Here is an 18,591-nt window from a genome sequence, read left to right on the forward strand (position 1 = left end):
GGTCCTGGAATCTCTCCACGTTGGTCTCATTGCTCAAGGGGAGAGACTGCTGCTCCCCTTGCTTGTGCTTGCTCTCCCTACCTTTCCTGTCAAATAAATTAGTAAAACATTTTAAAAAATTAGATCTGTTCCAGAAAAGTGGGCTATAAAATAAAACATAATTTTCCCATTTATTTTCAATACAATTTTGCAAATGTACTTCTAATTGTTTCCAAGACAAGAGCAGCAGAGGAGAAGCTCCTATAAACCTCTATTTCCTGCTAATTTCTTCAAGGACAGCATCCCGTGTCAGGCGCAGTAGTCCTCTGTACTTCAAACTGAAGAAAACAAGCAGCAGCAGAACTAAGCTCCATTAGAAGGCTGAAGAGAAATAGGCGGGTCCCAGAAGTCTGGTGTTCTCTTGTTTTTCCCTACGCCACTGCAACATATTGAAAGCAATAACTTTACATAAAACAGAAAGAAAAGCAAAAGCTCAGCAGATGGTATCCAGGTAGGCAGCTATGCAAGGCCAAGGAGATGGAAACATGCTAATCAAAGTGCAGAAAGCAGCTAAATATCATCTTCCTTACACTCTTCTTGTTTCAGAGCAGCTTGGGGGCACGCCCTTCTCTCCTGCTTGCAGCTGGGATCGACAGCCTGCTCTTTGATGTGGCATCGTCTCTAACTCCAGAATGAGATGTACTTTTCTTTTTTTTTTTTTTTAAGATTTTATTTATTTATTTGACAGAGAGAAATCACAAGTAGGCAGAGAGGCAGGCAGAGAGAGAGAGAGAGGAGGAAGCAGGCTCCCTGCTGAGCAGAGAGCCCAATGCGGGACTCGATCCCAGGACCCTGAGATCATGACCTGAGCCGAAGGCAGCGGCTTAACCACTGAGCCACCCAGGCGCCCTGAGATGTACTTTTCAATAGACCCTCTTATCAGCTGTCTGTAAAAGAAACACAAAACACCTGACAGGTTTTTCAGGGCTTTATGGTGCTCAGGATCACAAGAAACCCAACACAGGTTTCAAAATTTTAAAAAAACACACACAACACACCAAAAAACCCAGGATAGGGGCATCTGCCTGGCTCAACCAGCAGAGCCTGCAATTCCTGATCTTGGAGTCATGGGTTGGAGCCCCACACTGGGGGGTGGAGATTACTTTAAAAAAAAATTTTTTTTTAATTTTTAAAAAGTGGGGCGCCTGGGTGGCTCAGTGGGTTAAAGCCTCTGCTTACGGCTTGGGTCATGATCCCAGGGTCCTGGGATCGAGCCCCGCATCGGGCTCTCTGCTCAGCAGGGAGCCTGCTTCCTCCTCTCTGTCTGCCTCTCTGCCTACTTGTGATCTCTGTCTGTCAAATAAATAAATAAATCTTTAAAAAAAAAAAACTTTAATTTTTAAAAAGAAAAGAAAAATTGATTACAGAAAGTCATAAAGATACAATAATTTTTAAACATGCAGATGTTTTCATTAATGTTAAGTGGAAAGGCAGAAGATGACATGAGATACATTAAATTTTTAAGGGTGTACAAATACACATATAAATGGACAAAAATCAAAAGAAAATGGAAAATATGTGTTGAGATGGTGAGATTATGGCAATTACTAAACATCTAAAATATATTCTAATGTAATAACATAATCGCTTTTCGGGCTTTTGGCTAAAATCAAGTGTAATGTAATAATATAGTACGATTTAAAGAGCAATCACTGTTCTTTGTTTTCATTTGAATATAAATGTAACCAGGCAAATCTTCCCTAGGTCTTTCATTAACCTTCTCTTCTCATTGATTCAAGCAAGAGACAATAACTGGGCACTTAACACCATGAAAAGACCATCTCTGCTCTTACAACATTCACAATCTAATATAGATATATAAGAAATAAGACAATAGAGATGATGACAATGATAAAATAATAAGCATAGAAGAGTACTTGGTGTATAGTTGACAATCAATAAAGATTTACTGAGTAAAAAATGAACAAATCACTGTTCAGGCTAACCTCAAAGGAATTCAATTTGTCCTTTTTCATTTTTCTCTCTCCCCCCTACCTCTTTCTCTCTTTCCTTCTTTTCAAGATAGTGACAGGAAATTGACCTTGATTCACAGGGAGTTTCTTCCATTAGAGGTCTTTGGGTCCCTGGGATAACAGAATCCAGAGCAACTTTTAAAATTTAGCACTTCTGGGATCGGCTAGCAGCTTAGGAGCTAGCTGTATATGGGAATTGGAAGAACAGAGTGTCAGGAACTGTAACCATAGGAACCCACAAAAAGAGGCACCTTTGGATCAGCTAAGAATAGAGGAATGGGCTTGGTCTCCTCTGGAGATCAGCTGAAGCCTCACGCGTGGCACTAGATTTTAGCAGTAGCACTAAGTACTAGTGAGAAGAATAGTCCCTGAGTTTCCTGGACAACTGAGGGGAGGGAGCTCCACCCAACCATTTATGTATCAAACATTTAGTAAACACCTATATTAAGCTAGGCCTGCTTCTAAACACTGGGGATCCAACAGTGAAAAGCACATGACTTCTCTACTCTTGTTGCACTCAGTGTGGGCAGACAGACCACAAGGATATAAATAAATGAGAACCTTTTGAATAGTGATACATGCTATGACATATAATTGGGATAGATTGTGGTGGGGAGTGGTGACTTCTTCACCTAGAGTGACGTCTATAAGGAAGTGACATTTGAGCAGAGACCTGAATGACCCAAAGGAAACAGCCTTGCAAACATCTGCAGAGAGGTCCACATTGAAGGATCAAACTGTGCAAAGGCCCAGAGTTAGCAATGAGCTTCATGTGTTCAAATAAGTGGAAAGGAGACCAGCATGGTTGGAGTGGTGATCAAAAGGGAGAAGATCAGAGATGAAGTCAGAGAGGAAAGCAGAGTCAAGGGTGGCGAGGCTGGTTTATAGTCTTAAGTGAAATAGGAAGCCAAGAGAGGGTTTTCAAGCTTCAGAGATACTTGATTTATGTTTTACAAGATCACATTGACTGCTCTGTGCAAAAGGGTGAAGAGGAATTGGTGGTAAAGGGGAGGTCACTGAAAAGACAGATGCAGAAGTCCTGATAAGAGAAGACAGTGGCAAGGACTAGTCAACAGAGCGGAAGTGAGAAGAAGAAGCAATCCGGCTTAAGATCTATTTTGATTGTGAAGCTGACAGAATTTGCTAATGGAGTGGACATGGGGTGTGAGGGGAAGAAAGAAATCAAAGATAATCCCAGCAGCTGTGCCTGAGAACTCAGATGTAAAAGGGTGCCACAAAGATAGAAAGGATATGAAAAGCAGCTGTTTCGAAGAAAGGAAGACTCAGGGTTCTGATTGGCCTTGTTAGGTTTGAGGGCCCTACTGGAAATCCAAGGGGAAATGTATATCAGACAATTGGATGCATGATTTTGGAACTTAGGACACAGGTTGGATTGAAGATGTAAATTTGAGGGTCATCAACAAATATGGATGAGATCACAGACAGAAAGGACAGGAGCGGGGAGCTGAACAAAAAGCTCTAGGGCACTTCTACATTTTCAGTTAGGAGAAGGAACTGAGCCAGCAATAGAGATGAAGGAAGAGTAGCAAAGTAGAAGCACCAGGAAAAAGGGAAAACATTGAAGCCAAGAGAATGTTTTAAGACTGGTCAATGGATGGGGTGCCTGGATGGCTCAGATGGTTAAGCATCTGCCTTTGGTTCAAGTCATGATCCCAGGGTCATAGGATTGAGCCCCACACTGGGCTCCCGGCTGGCTCAGCAAAAGAGTTTGCTTCTCCCTCTCCCTCTGCCTGTTCCCCTGTTTGTGCTCTCTCTGACTCTTTCTCTCTCTCTCAAATGAATAAATAAAATCTTAAAACAAGGGACGCCTGGGTGGCTCAGTTGGTTGGACGACTGCCTTCGGCTCAGGTCATGGGATCGAGTCCCGCATCGGGCTCCCAGCTCCATGGGGAGTCTGCTTCTCTGTCTGACCTTCTCCTCGCTCATGCTCTCTCTCACTGTCTCTCTCTCAAATAAATAAATAAAGTCTTTAAAAAACAAAACAAAACAAAAACTGGTCAGTGGATAACAAACACTGAGAAATGACCAGCAGGTTTAGGGATGGAAGGAGGAGTCGTGGCAAGCCAGCCTTCTCTGACGTGCCGAAGATATAAATACGATTATAACGGGTTGAAGAGAGAAAGGGAAGTAAAGACCACAAGTAAAGACAACTTGTTCAAGAAGTTTTGCTGTGAGAGGGAAGGGTGAGGTAGGTAGATATTGAAGGGACCTAGGATGAAAGGGGAAGAGTTAAGATGAGTGGTAGTAAGTCATGCTTAGATGCCAGAGAGGATGAGCCAAAGAGAAGGAAAGAGGAGAGAAGGGTGGAAATGTGGTCCTTGAGTAGAGGAAAGGGATCCAGAGTGAAACTGGAGCTTCAGGAGGGTGTTTCTAGTTTTGCAGCTAATAAGTCTAATAGGACCGTGGTCCCTAAGTTGGAAAAAGTCTCCTTAACTGCATGTGCAATTGTGTTTTTCTGCATGGGAAATGCCCCTTTCATGTATCACCTGCCTAAGTCCCCACATGGACCCTATGAAACCACTACTGCTACGATCCCAACTTTATAGATGAGACAATATGCTCTAGAAGATTAAATAGATTGCCAAGGTCAAACAACTAGTGGATGGTAAACTACTGTTAACAGTGACATGAACAAACTCTTAATGAAGGAAGGTAGGGGAGTCCTCAAGAAACACAAGAGGTGGGCGCCTGGGTGGCTCAGTGGGTTAAGCCGCTGCCTTCGGCTCAGGTCATGATCTCAGGGTCCTGGGATCGAGTCCCGCATCGGGCTCTCTGCTCAGCAGGGAGCCTGCTTCCTCCTCTCTCTCTCTGCCTGCCTCTCTGACTACTTGTGATCTCTCTCTGTCAAATAAATAATAAATAAAATCTTTAAAAAAAAAAAAAAAAAAAAAAAGAAACACAAGAGGTCAAAAAAAAAAAAATACTAGTCAAGGATGAAATTTAAACTCATCCAACAAGGGCTTTTATTTGTGTTTGGTTTTTTTTTAAACTCATGGTCTGGTGTTCCTCAGAAAGCCCCTTGGTTACCGTCTCTCCAAACCAGGTTTTCTGAATGATTATGAAGGCGAACTACTAAGGATCCCATAAAAATCTCAAACTAATGTAATTATATCTAATTCTTTGAAAAAAACTCTTTTCTCTCCTCACAGTCAGTTCTGAAACATGCAAAAAATGTAAGTGTCCAAAACTCAGATTCCAGGCAAAATCTAGAGCTGTCCCACGCTAAACAGGATGTCTGGTCATTGTATTAAAAACCAGTCACTTCTGACGGCAGAGGGAACAGACAACCAAAGCAGTCTGTGGTCTTGGAATATTCTCTATCAAATCCTTAAGACCACTAAATTCTGATGAACTATTTGCAAGGAGGCCACTGGACTGGGCCAAACAGGCCAGATTGAAAGGTGACAAAATAAAATTTCATTTCTAGCCTCACAACTTCACTAGATGACGTCTGCCTTAATATGCTTTTTAAATACAGTTTTAAGAACAAACTGTCACCAATTAGTTGTTGTTGTTTTTTTTTTTTTCATTAGGTCCAGAAGATGTATGTTATTTTTTTTCTTCCCACTTCCCACATGTGAGCTAAACCCAATTCTTTCTTCAAGCTGTCTTCAAGTATAACTCCTCCAAAAAAAGAAAGCTGCTAAACCATTACCTTCTGGGTAATCTCATTATATTTCTTCTTTCCTCCATTATTCACAAATATACCCTTTAGATTAAGTAGTTTATATGTTGTAAAAAACAGCTACTAACTGCTTTTTGTGGTGTCTTTTCTTGTTTTTCTTTCTTTCTTTCTTTCTTTGTTTTTTCAGGTGCATGTGCTTGTATTGGTGGTTATGGGGATTCATCAAGATATATTAATAAATAGAAAAAAAATAATAAATAGAAAAACCTATACCATCTGGCTGGCTCAGACGATATAGTGAGTAATCTTGATGTCAGGGTTATAAGTTCAAGCCTTACACTGGATACAGAGATTATTTAAGAATAAAACCTTAGGGGTGCTTGAGTGGCTCGGTCAGGTAAGTGTCTGCCTTCAGCTCAGGTTATGATCCCAGGGTCCTGGGATGGAGCCCCACATCAGGTTCCCTGCCCAGTGGGAAGCCTGCTTCTCTCTCTCCCTCTGCCTGCTACCCCCCCTGTTTGTACTCTCTCTCTCTGTGCCAAATAAATAAACAAAATCTTTTTTTAAAATAATTAAGAAAAAATCTTGAGGAAAACTGTATACATACATGCAAACATATGTACACATTTATATGTATACATAAATGTTTTATACATAGATACATAATCTATGTCTATTATGAGTATTTTCTTATGTGTACATTTCCTATCCTGGAAAGGATATATAAGAAACTGGTAACCATGCCTGCCTTTGAATTTAATCCAAAAGACCCAAAAGCCACTGTAATTATCTTTGAAGAAAGGAACTAGATAATAGGAATTAAAAGAAGCTGACTTTTACACCTTTTGAGTATTATTCTATGTAGAAGTACTACCCATTTCAAAAAATATATATATATTTATAAGGTGCCTGGCTGGCTTGGTTGGTAGAGCGTATAAGTCTTGATTTGAGACCTGTGAGCTTAGGCCCCACATGGGGCATCGACCCTACTTAAAAAAATAATAATAATAAAATAAAATAAAAGTAGATACGAACTTAAATATTAAAAGAGAAGAAACAAATCAAAATTATTTTTTTCCCAGATATTTAAAAATGGTGGTCAAGGGGCGCCTGGGTGGCTCAGTGGATTAAGCCGCTGCCTTCGGCTCAGGTCATGATCTCAGGGTCCTGGGATCGAGCCCTGCATCGGGCTCTCTGCTCAGCTGGGAGCTTGCTTCCTTCTCTCTCTCTCTGCCTGCCTCTCTGCCTGCTTGTGATCTCTCTCTGTCAAATAAATAAATAAAATCTTAAAAAAAAAATGGTGGTCAAACTAGGATTGGGAGTTAGGGCAAGAACCAGAAGTACCAGAATCCAGTGGATGCTTGGTTAGAAAAAATACAAATGTCACCACCGAAGGTATTTTCAAAATAGAACAAAAGTAAAATGTTCTCCTCTTACCTTTTTTGCTTCAATGACTATTTGATTACTTCAATTGTGTGCAGTTATTGTGTCAGGTTTTATTTCTTCGATTGTATAGGGTTGTTCTACTCTCTCCTAGTAGGAAATATCCTGTGGAGAAATCTGAAGCTAGCCAGAATTATTTTTCCTTTTTTACATTATTTTTTCAACCTGTCTGTTCAAAAGGTTATCTATTTTTCTTTGAAGGCAAACAAATATATTATAATATTTCTTCCTATAAATGTTCCACATTCATTTTTTCTGAGTCTGTTGAGATAGGCTAAATTATTATGATAACGAGACCAGGTTTAGTTCTCTGTAGGGTAACTGTCTGCAACATATGTCAGGTCATAGGAGAACTCTACACCAATACTGATGCAAGGATTCCAGCCATATGGCCAGCTCTTTGGAAGAAGGGGAGAACAAATTTTGGTATCTAGCAAATAGGTTTGGCCAATGATATGTTGTGTCTCTTCAGTCAGTTGGTGTAAGTCTTTGGTTACTGGAATATTCTTTTGAATTATATCTCAGATACTTCTTAAATGTTATTTGAATGATATCTTAACTATTTTATTTCAGTGTTTAGACTGACAAACACTAGTCCTGCATACATAGCTTTTCTTTTCCTTGTTTTCCAAAATAACAATGTTGCTTTTTCATTTTGTTCTTTTTTTTTTTTTTTTTTTTTTTAACCTATCCTCTGTGTAACTACCTCATTGTGCTTTCAGCAAAGCCTATTTTCCATTGTGGGCTTCCAATGTCATGTTCTTATCCACAATTTTTTTTTCTAACTTTTAAAAAGTGATCTCTATACCCAAGATGGGGCTCAAACTGGGACTCCAAGATCCATAGTCATGTCCTCTACCAACTGAGCCAGCCAGGTGCCTCTCTACCATTTTTCTTTTCTTTCCACTTCTCACTGAGCCCAACTATCTTGTGTCACAACATGAAGAACTTGTCTTCATGTTTTTATCATATGTTCCCTTAAATATTTCTGCCTGATGCTCTTATTTTAAACAGATGAATTTAATAGAGACCCAATTTTAAAACTTAATTCATGACAATTTGTCTTGTCTGTTTTTAATTGCTCCAACGGTGAGAATTCTTCATGTCATTTCTATTGCCTGATTCCCCTCCCCGCCACTACTCTTTCTTGTCTCTTCCCACTGTTTCTGTGATAGCTCTTTCTTTTTTCTCTTAACTTATTCAGCTTTAAACAAGCTATTTAGACAGTAACTTACTGGAATTTTGTGTGAGAAAGGCTAAGACTGCCTTCATGATCAGAAGAAACTCTCCTCATAACACAGAGTTGTGTGTGTGCATCAGCTCCTTGAGATTTCGCTTCTCTGTAGCCTACTTGAGGTCTGCACCGAGGACTGACACAACGCAGTCCTCTCCCTCTCTCTCCTCCCTCAATTCTAGACTATTTCCTGAAAAATATGATTAGTCTATGATATTTCTTGCTTAAATCAACTTCCTTAGCTTTTTCTCAGTAACAAACTGATTCCAGAGAAGTTCCCACCTCCTCATTCCATTGTTGCTAAAGACGGACTATCCGACTATCGGTTTTCACCTCAAGTGATGTACTTTACTTGGGAGTGGTGGTTTCTACTGGCTTTTCCTCCTCTCTGGAGCTCTGGGCTCCAAACTTCCCTGCATCTGTTTGACCTTTGCCAGACTGGCAGTATTCCTTTCTATTTTAGCTTCAGATGCCTTCTAGTTTCACCAGATATAGAGTTGGCATTATTGTTTCTCATTCTTCAAATTATTTACGGGTGGCTTCTAAAAACAGAGGCAGGAAAAGACTTAAATTTTCTTTGTCATGTTAATACTTGAATACCTTCAAAGGATAATTTTGCATTAATTCTCCCTGGCATTTAATAGGCCCCTTCTTTTCATGCTCCTTTTTGGTTCTGGGAACTCTTTTCTTCCTCTTTTTTTTTTTTTTTTTAAAGAGTTTATCTATTTATTTGATGGAGAGAGCGAGCCAGAGAGTACAAGCTGGGGGGCATGGCAGAGGGAGAAGGAGAAGCAGGCTTCCCACTGAGCAAGGAGCCCAAAGCAGAGCTCTATCCCAGGACCCTGGGATCATGACCCAAGCTAAAGGCAGAGGCTTTAACCCACTGAGCCACCCAGGCGCCCCCTCTCTCTTCTTTCTTTCATTTCTCCCTTCTTTCCTACCTTCCTTCCTTTCTTCTCATGCTCTCTCTTTCCATCCCATCCTTCCCTCCTTTTCTCCCTCTCTTTCTTCTTTTTTCTGACTTTTTTGGTTGCGGGGGGGCATACCATTTTGGAAGAATTTTCTCAACTCAGTTTTCCAACTCATTTGTTGCATATTTGGCCCAACTCTTAGATTTAGCAATCATAGTTTAAATTTTTCATCAATTCTGATCATGTTTCATAACAGCTGTCTCTTTTTTGGGTGTGATGTGCTTTCAACTAACTCTGAGGCTATTAACCATGTGTTATTATGTGATATTAACTATTTCCAGAACTCTATAGTTTATCCCAGGGTAGTTCTGTTCGTTGAATTTGCTGTTCTCCTTCACGTTCTTGGTTTTTAGTTTCCCAGAATCTTAGTTTTCTGCTGCTATTCATAGGTGCAGGTCTGAACTGAACTGAACTTCATAGTTGGAATGCATTTCCTCACTTCAAATAGGAGTGCCTGCTCACCTGGGAGTGAATGCAGGCATTGGTTACAAGGATCTGCCTCATGGGATAGGCAGATTATTTAGGTAACTTCTCTGAGCACAGTCTCTCTGACCCTTGGGGGCATTGTCCTTTTTCTCTAATCTTAGTTTACCCTGGAGCAGTAGTATGCTGGTAAATGTTTAACACTGGGCTCTGGGTGAAGGGAGCACGCCTTGATTTGCAGCATTTGCTGATTTCCGTGGTATCAATTTTCCTTTCCTGGGCTAAAACTAATGGGCAAAATAGAGGACTGCTGTTGTTTTAAGTCACCAGGTTTGTTTGTTGTTGTTGTTTTATTTTAAAGAGTTTATTTATTTATTTGACAGAGAGAGAGATCACAAGTAGGCAGAGAGGCAGGCAGAAAGAGAGGGGGAAGCAGGCTCCCTGCTAAGCAGAGAGCCCGATGCGGGGGCCAATCCCAGGACCCCGGGATCAGGGCCTAACTGGAAGGCAGAGGCCCAGCCCACTGAGCCACCCAGGAGCCCCCAAGCCACCAGGTTTTGAAGTGGTTTGTCATGCAGCAATAGATAAGCCCCTGGATATCACCTGCTTGACACCATGAAATCCAAAACTTCTGTCTTGTCAGTGATCCTTACCCTGAAGGCTCTCTACTGACCAAATTTGCCTCACTTCTGCCAAATTGTTAAGCTGCTTCAGGAGAGAACGAACATAGAGAGTCCATTTAGAATCTTTCCCCGATTTCACGTTTCATTTTCAAATCTTTAATCTCCTAAGAATATATTTTAAGGCATGATATAGGGATCTGAGTTTTCTTCAAGTTATCACACAAGTGTTTACTAAATTTTCATTTTGTTACTGATTTACAACATCACCTTTATCATAATTTGGGACATCAAAGACAATGTTATCAAGGTAAAGGTGAGCTGGAAACAAATCTACTGTAAAGAAGGGAAGAGCAAAGAGACTTGCTGATCCTGACCTTCACAGTGGATGGAGAAAGCAAATCTCTGCAAAAATCAACACAAGCTAGCACTTATATGAATTTGTAGTCTGGATTCATGCTATTTGAAAACACAAACAAACAAACAAACAAACACCTCAAGCCGAGAACTTATTTCAGTGGCCCTGGGCGACTTACCTGCCAAAAAAGTAGCAGAGGAAAATAAAAACCACTCTGGGGTGGGGCACTTGGGAGGCTCAGTCTGTAAAGAGTCTATCTTCCGCTCAGGTCGGGATCTCAGCATCTGAGGATCAAGGTCCTCAGGCTCCCTGCTAAGGGGGGAGTCTGCTTCTTGCCCTTGATCATGCCTCTCTCTCTAATAAATAAGAGAAATTTAAAAAATCCTCTCTGGGGGACAATAATTTAAGTCCCTGGGTCAAGGATTTCTGTGAATAAAACTTCAAGGAATATGAGAGCAAAGTTAAAAATCACAAAACACAAGCAAATCAGGCACCATAAGTGATAGAGGTAACAGAGATACCAGAGTCAGACAAACAATATGTTCAGATACTGAAATTATCAGAGGCAAATTACGAACCACTATGATGAGTATGTTTAAAAGCAAAAAAAGATTGAAAATAATGAGCAAGTAATTGGAGACTATGTAAAATGACCAAATTTTGAAGAGTCAGCTAGAATTTTGGTCAATGCTATAATTATTAAAGCTTAAAACTCAGTGGGAGGCCGGGGCGACTGGTGGCTCAGTCAGTGTCCAACTCCTGGTTTCAGCTCAGGCCATGATCTCAGAGTCATAAGAAGGAACCCCCTTCAGGTCCTACACTCAGCCTGAAGGCTGTCAGAGATTCTTCTTCCAGCCCCCTGCCTCCCTGTCACCCACTCCCCACCCACTGCTCTTGTGCACGTGCTCTCTCTATCTCAAATAAATAAATAAAATATTTTAGAAAATTTTAGGAAAAAACTCAACAGGAGGATTAAATGGCAGATCAGAATTAAAGCTAGAATTAGTGATTTGAAAGATAAATCTCTGAAGACAGTGAGAGATAAAAATAGGAAAAGAATATTAAAAGGTAGAGACGATGGAGCAAGTTCTGACAAACATTTAAGGGCAGTTCCAGAAGTAAATAAGGGATTAAAAAATAAAGAAAGAGAAGTTTCAATATTTTAAGAGAGAATGGGCTACTATATGAATGGAAGACATGGTTGAATGGGAGTGGGAGACACAGGATTGAAGTTATGGAATGAATAAATCACAGGGATGAAATTTACAGCATAGGGAATAGAGTCTATGATATCGTAGCAGTGCTGTACGGTGACAGAGGGCAGCTACACTTGTGGTGAGAACAGCAAAACATATAGAGACGTTGAATCACTATGTTGTGCACTTAAAACTAATGTAAGTGTGTGAACTATATTTCAATTAAAAAAATAAAGTAATTAATTTTAACAAAGAGAATGTATAAAAATTATTAATAGACATTTATCTTCTGACTTAGCCAGTCCAGTGCATTATAAGAAGGATAAATGATAAATATTTCCACATGCAGATTCATCTCGGTGAAACATGCACCAGAGACAAAAAAAGATCTTAAAAACAAGAACAGAGGTACACCTGGGTGGCTCAGTTGGTTAAGCGGCTGCCTTCGGCTCAGGTCATGATCCCAGTGTCCTGGGATTGAGTCCCACATCGGGTTCCTTGCTCAGCAGGGAGCCTGCTTCTCTCCCTGTCTCTTCCTGCTACTCTGTCTGCATGTGCTTGCACTCTCTCTCTCTCTAACAAATAAATAAATAAAATCTTAAAAAAAAAAAAAACGACAAGAACAGATCACCTACCCCAGTGCTGCTTTGCCTCATAGATTGCTGTCTCAACAGTGTACAGCTCAAGAGGGTAGAATAATATCTTTAATGTTCTAAGAAAAAAGAAATAACCTAGAATTAAACCAGGCCAAAATATCCTTTCGAGAAAGAAAACAAAATTAAGAGTGTTTTTTTTTTTTTCAGACAAGCAAGAACAGAGTTTAGTAAAACTAAAGGAAATTCTTAAGTATATACTTCAGGCATATAAAAATTGACTTTAGACAAAAGATTTGAGATACAAAAAGAAATGATAAGGAAAGAAAATAGCAAATATATGGATAAACCCAAACAAAAGTAAAATATAAAAGTAAATATAATGTATACTTTATATAGAGTTTTTAAAAAAGAGCAGGAACTGAAGTAAGATTCAATAATGGCCCATAAGTAGGAGAGGGTGACGACCAGAGTTACAACAGTCTAAGGCCCTGGCACTGTTTCAAAAAAAAAAAAAAAATACTGGTTAATTGTAGACAGCATTGAGTGACATATTAGGTAGGAATGTTCACATAGCTGAAATCACCGTAAAAGAATATAACTTTCAAACTAACAAGAAAAAAATGACATTAAAGAAAGAAAAAAAAGGTATAATCAATCTCTCCCCAAAAAGTCAAGGATAGAAAAGAGTTGGGACAGAAATAAAGCATAGATAAATCCATACACAGTAGTAATCATAATGTACGTAAAAGGACAAAAGTGAGAAAGGAAAGCCCCTCCTTACTATAGAAGGTCAACTAAAAAATGTTAAAGAACACAATTTCATAGTCTGCATAATAATAACAGACTCAAGAGAATCAATAAATGCTGCGATGAAGGAGTGAAAGTTTAATGAGAAACAATATTTGCCTAATTTTACAGTATTAGCCCATAAGATACTTACTAATTACAAAGGGGAAAATAGTAACTTTATATTTGAGAAATGTGCTAGACAGGACCTAAGTTAAGAGATCAATTGCCTGGCTCAATTAAGCATGGGACTTCTTTTTTTTTCTTTTTAAAGATTTTATTTATTTATTTGACAGAGAAGGACTACAAGCAGGCAGAGAGGAAGGCAGAGAGAGAGGAGGAAGCAGGCTCCCTGCCAAGCAGAGAGCCGGATACGGAACTCAATCCCAGGACCCTGAGATCATGACCCGAGCCGAAGGCAGAGGCTTAACCCACTGAGCCACCCAGGTACCCCTCCTTTTTTTTTTTTTTTTTTTTTAGGATTTTATTTTGTATTTGAGAGAGAATGAGAGAGAGAGAGCACAGAGGGAGAAGCAGACTCCCCGCTGAGCAGGGAGCCCAATGTGGGACTTGATCCCAGAACCCTGGGATCATGACCTGAGCAGAAGACAAACCACGTAACCCTCTGGCCACCCAGGCACCCCAGCATGGGATTTTTGATTTCACCTCAGGTCATGATCTCAGTGTTGTGAATCGAGCCCCAGCTCTATCTCTGCACTAGGCGCAGAGCCTGTTTAAGATTCTCTTTCTCCCTCTGCACCTTCCCCAACCACCCCTACTCCTGCTCATCCTCTGTCTCTTCAAATAAAATTATCAGTACAATTTTGTCAGCCACCAGAAATATATAAAAGCACTCTAATACTAAAGGTCCCTAATCTGAAGGTTGTTGTTGCGCAAATCTCAAATTTTTCTTGAGTGAGTTCATGTGCTTTCTAAAAAGAAAAGACAGAGAGAGAGAGAGAGATCAAAGTTGACATGATTAATAACAGCACATACTGGCACCTTCCAGAAATGCATATTTCTGATCCAATATAAGGAAACAGTAAATGAACCCAAGTTGTGGGACATTTTATAAAATGATTGGTTTATCCTCTTCAAAAATGTCAATATCATGAAAGACTATGATTGAGGAATCTTTCCAGATTAAAGGATACAAAGAGAAATGAACTTGCCTGAATATTATGAGTGATATGGACATTTTAGTTTGTTATAAATGACATTGGGGCAATGAGTAAAATTTGAACAAGCATGCAAATTGGATTATAATTTTGGTCACTTTCGTGTGGTCACGCAAGAGAGTATTTTATGAAATACCTATTGAAGCATTCATGGATAAAGCAACATCTGCAACTTACTCTCAAACGATTCAGGAAAGAAGTATTATCAATTTCTCTGCAACAAATTGCCCCCAAACTTCAAGACTTAAAACAACAACATTTACCCATTAATATTTACCCAAGGAAATCCCTTATGTTCACACAAAAACCTGTATGTGCAGGTTTATAGCAGTCTTATCCATAATTTCCCCAAATTGGAAACAACCAACACTTTCCCCAACAAGGGGAAGAATAATTAAACTGTAGTATATTCATACAATGGAGTACTCCTTAGCGGTGAAAAGAAATGAGCCATCGATTCATGCAATATGGATGAATCTTAAAAGCTCTTGCCAAAGTAAAAGAAGCCAGGCTCAAGAGGCTATATACTGTAGGATTCCAGGATGTTATTGAAAAGGCAAAGCTATGAGAATGGCAAACAGATCAAAGGCTGCCAAGGGTTGGAGGAGAGGAGGGTAGCTGCCAACAAAGAAGTTGTTGCATGGGGAATTTTTTTTTAGGGTATCAAACTGTTCTGTATAATACTGGGGTGGTGGAGAGATGATTTGTTACATTTGTCAAAATCCATAGAACTTTTACTGGAGGCAGATTTTTAAAAAATCAACCAAGAAGTTGGGGGAGGCAGAAATCCAAGTATGAAATGAAGATTGATACAAGTCAATGTAACAGAGACCTAAGTGTGGCGTGGAAAAAGGAGCTGAACTCTGGACAAGGGGAGGGCATGGTGTTCCGACGAGGGACGATAAGGCCCAAGAAAGAAAGAACTATACACGAGCACTGCTCTCGAGGTGGTAAATTTGTTTCTCACAGCGGCTCTGGTTAGAAGTTCTGAAACTGCTTTATGTGTTTACTGGAGTTGACCAAATAAGTAAATTCACTGGGCTGGGTGATTACTTTCGGAGAAAGAAGTTATACATAAGCAAGGCAGGAGCCAAAGGGAAGACTAGGATGGATTAGAGTTGCAGATGCCAGGACAAATTTATAAATAAAGTTCATTTTTACATACTGATACAGAAATAAATACAGATGCGTGGGTATACTCGGGTTAGAGTATATACATGTATTTCCTTGCTCTGTCCATTGAGAGGACATAGGGAAGGTTATGTTCTGGTAGCAGTTAGTCCACCCAGCACCCAGATCTTGGGTTTTAAATTCCATTCTCCAATGAGGGCAATAGGGTTCCTTGAAGGAATAGCTGATTCTAGGGCTGGAGCAGATACAAGATGAGCCTGGGGCATCACTTCGTGCTAGAAAGTAAGGAAGTGCTAAAAATGAAAATAAGGAAGGGTGTGGACATACCAAAAGTACACAGAAACCAACCTGAAAGTGTTCCCAGTAATCAAAGCTGGAACCATGTGAGCAAAAATTGTGGCAGCCTTAGATAATAACCCAAAGAATAAAACAAATATCTATGAGTTCATACTGATAGAAACAAACAAACAAACAAAAAACCATAACCCCAGCTTAAAACAAAAACAGACCATCCAAAATTGGGAAGTGTAATATAAAATTCTATAAAATACCAAATACTCCTCAAAATGGGCAAGGTCAGCAAAAAGAAGGAAAAGACCGAGTAACTGTCAAAGATTGAAGGAGATTCAGAGAGACGTGATGAACTAAACCAGTGATGCTGAAAAGTAAACCTGAGATATGACAGAAAATGACTTGCAGGTTGGATTGGGTGGTGAGGAGAGGCTCCCACAGGGAGCTGAAATATGAATTACCAAAAGGAGCAAGCCGTGTGAATCAAAAGGAAGAGATGGGAGGAACAGATGGTGTGAGGATGAGAAGGTATTCCTCACTTCACACAGGTTGGAGGCACAATGATGTCTGTGTGGTGGTAGCTTCAAGACAAGGGTGAGTGTGAGCTGGGAGATGTTGTAAGAGGCAGATGGCACAGAAATTTGTGAAAATTGGATTTGGCCCGTAAGAAGCAGAAGAAGGAAACAATTTTAACATGGTAAATACTTCTTCAAAGTACTGAGCTAGAATAGTTATTCATTATGGGAGAAAAGATAGGAGAATGTATGGGCCAGCGACCTAGGGATCACAGGGAACTAAAACAATCTAAAAAGTAGGGAAGGGGTGCCTGGGTGGCTCAGTGGGTTAAGCCGCTTCCTTCGGCTCAGGTCATGATCTCAGGGTCCTTCGATCGAGTCCCGAATCGGGCTCTCTGCTCAGCAGGGAGCCTGCTTCCCTTCCTCTCTCTCTGCCTGCCTCTCTGCCTACTTGTGATCTCTCTCTCTCTCTCTCGCTCTCTGTGTCAAATAAATAAATAAATAAATATTAAATAAAAATAAAAATAAAAAGTAGGGAAAAAGTTTTATAGAAATTTTAATTTATACTGGCTCTGACTTTTCTGTTTTCTAGGAAGAAGATAAGAACTTTCTGAGGGATCCATGGATCTTCATAAACTTGTTCATAAAAATGTTTTTACCAGGGTATTAATTCAGTGTTAAATGCAAAGCTACGGAAGTTCACATTTCCCCTGGAAAGCACATAAAGTAGAATTCGTTGTAGGAAATTTGCTCCAGTAACAGTGAGTAAACTTTACGAGTATAACTCACCCCATGACTCTTTAAATAATGAGTGACTTCTGGTCGACTTCTGGTAGTTCTGTATCCTTTTGACTGAGTTTGCCTCTGGGATCAAATGGTAGCCCTAGAAGATCAGGAAAAAATAATGCAAATAAATATAAAGTAAAAGTTCCTTCTGACAATACATGATATAACTGGAATAGCAATTCTCAATAGTGAGCCAAAGATGGCCCAACACAGGATCCTGGCTCAGCAAAACACCCGCAAGAGTGCGAGAGAGATGTTAAATGATTCCAGGTGGCTGTGTCCCAAGGAACACATAAGGAGCGTCTGTCTATTGGTCATCTCTAATTTGGGATCATTGTTCGTTCTTTGGGTCAATGAAACTACAAAACTTAACCAGATTAGGTAAAGGGGTAAGGGCTGTGGGGCGCTTGTTCCTTCATGAATGTGCAGTGGGTCTTAGTTGCACATCTCTTCTTTCCTTCCCAACCCAATCTGTCCGCCAGCGCGGAGGGTGGGGAAAAGGTCTGTGTGCCGACAGTGCGCACTCTCCACTCCCATTGTCGGGACTCGATGTAGCAGCATAGCAAACCCCCAGTTTGTCAGGAATAAGTGGCCATGAAGTGATACATTACAACAGCCTTTGGACAGTAAGTGTCTCTATCTCTTTGGGCCTCTTTGTTGGTGAGGGGCTTGACTAAAAATGAGTGGCAGTATAGTAACTTTGTTAAAAGTACAGGCCGTGGAGCCAGACTGACAAGTTCAACTATGTGCTTGAGTTCAAATCCCAGTTCCACTACATAGGGCTTCAGTTTCTTTGTCTGTGAACTGGAGTAATAATAGTAGTAATAATAATAGCAGCTGCCTTTGGGGCACCTGGGTGGCTCAGTTGGTTAAGCGACTGCTTTCGGCTCAGGTCATGATCTCAGGATCCTGGAATCAAGCCCTACATCAGGCGCCCGGCTCAGTGGGGGAGTCTGCTTCTCTCTCTCTCTCTCAATAAGTAAAACCTTTAAAAAAAGAAAAAGAAAGAAAGAAGCAACTTCATACACTGTCAAGATTATTAAATGACTTACTGTACACAAAACACTCACTGTCCTCATTCAACAAACATTTACTGGGCATCTACTTCTGTTTCAGGAATTGCTCCAGGCACTGCAGACAAGATACACAAAGCCCCTAACCATTTCTGAATAACCATTTAGTCCCTCCTATCATAAGAAAACTTTAGGTTCCTAAAAATTCTCTAGGTTCTTGCCAACCCAAAGTAAGGTCTGTAAACAAGCATGGCGACATCATCTGGGAAGCTATTAGAAATGTGCACTCATGGGCCCCACCCATACTTACTGAAATGGGATCTGCTCCTGAACAAGACTGTCAGGGAACATGTATGCATGTTAAAGTTTGAGAAGTCATGTCTGGACTGACA

The 18,591-nt window shown here is 40.2% G+C and overlaps 1 long non-coding RNA gene across 1 annotated transcript; it reads right to left on the bottom strand.

The window, feature by feature from the left end:
- Positions 1-889: 889 nt before the first annotated feature.
- Positions 890-18,203, bottom strand: LOC309860985. Its single transcript, XR_014309710.1, has 3 exons — positions 18,039-18,203; positions 17,190-17,283; positions 890-926 (listed from the first exon to the last, which is right to left on the bottom strand). It is a non-coding gene; the product is annotated as an uncharacterized lncRNA (long non-coding RNA).
- Between the last annotated feature and the right edge of the window lie 388 nt (positions 18,204-18,591).

This window comes from Mustela nivalis (assembly GCF_964662115.1).
Source record: "Mustela nivalis genome assembly, chromosome: 3".
NCBI classification, from domain to species: domain Eukaryota; kingdom Metazoa; phylum Chordata; class Mammalia; order Carnivora; family Mustelidae; genus Mustela; species Mustela nivalis.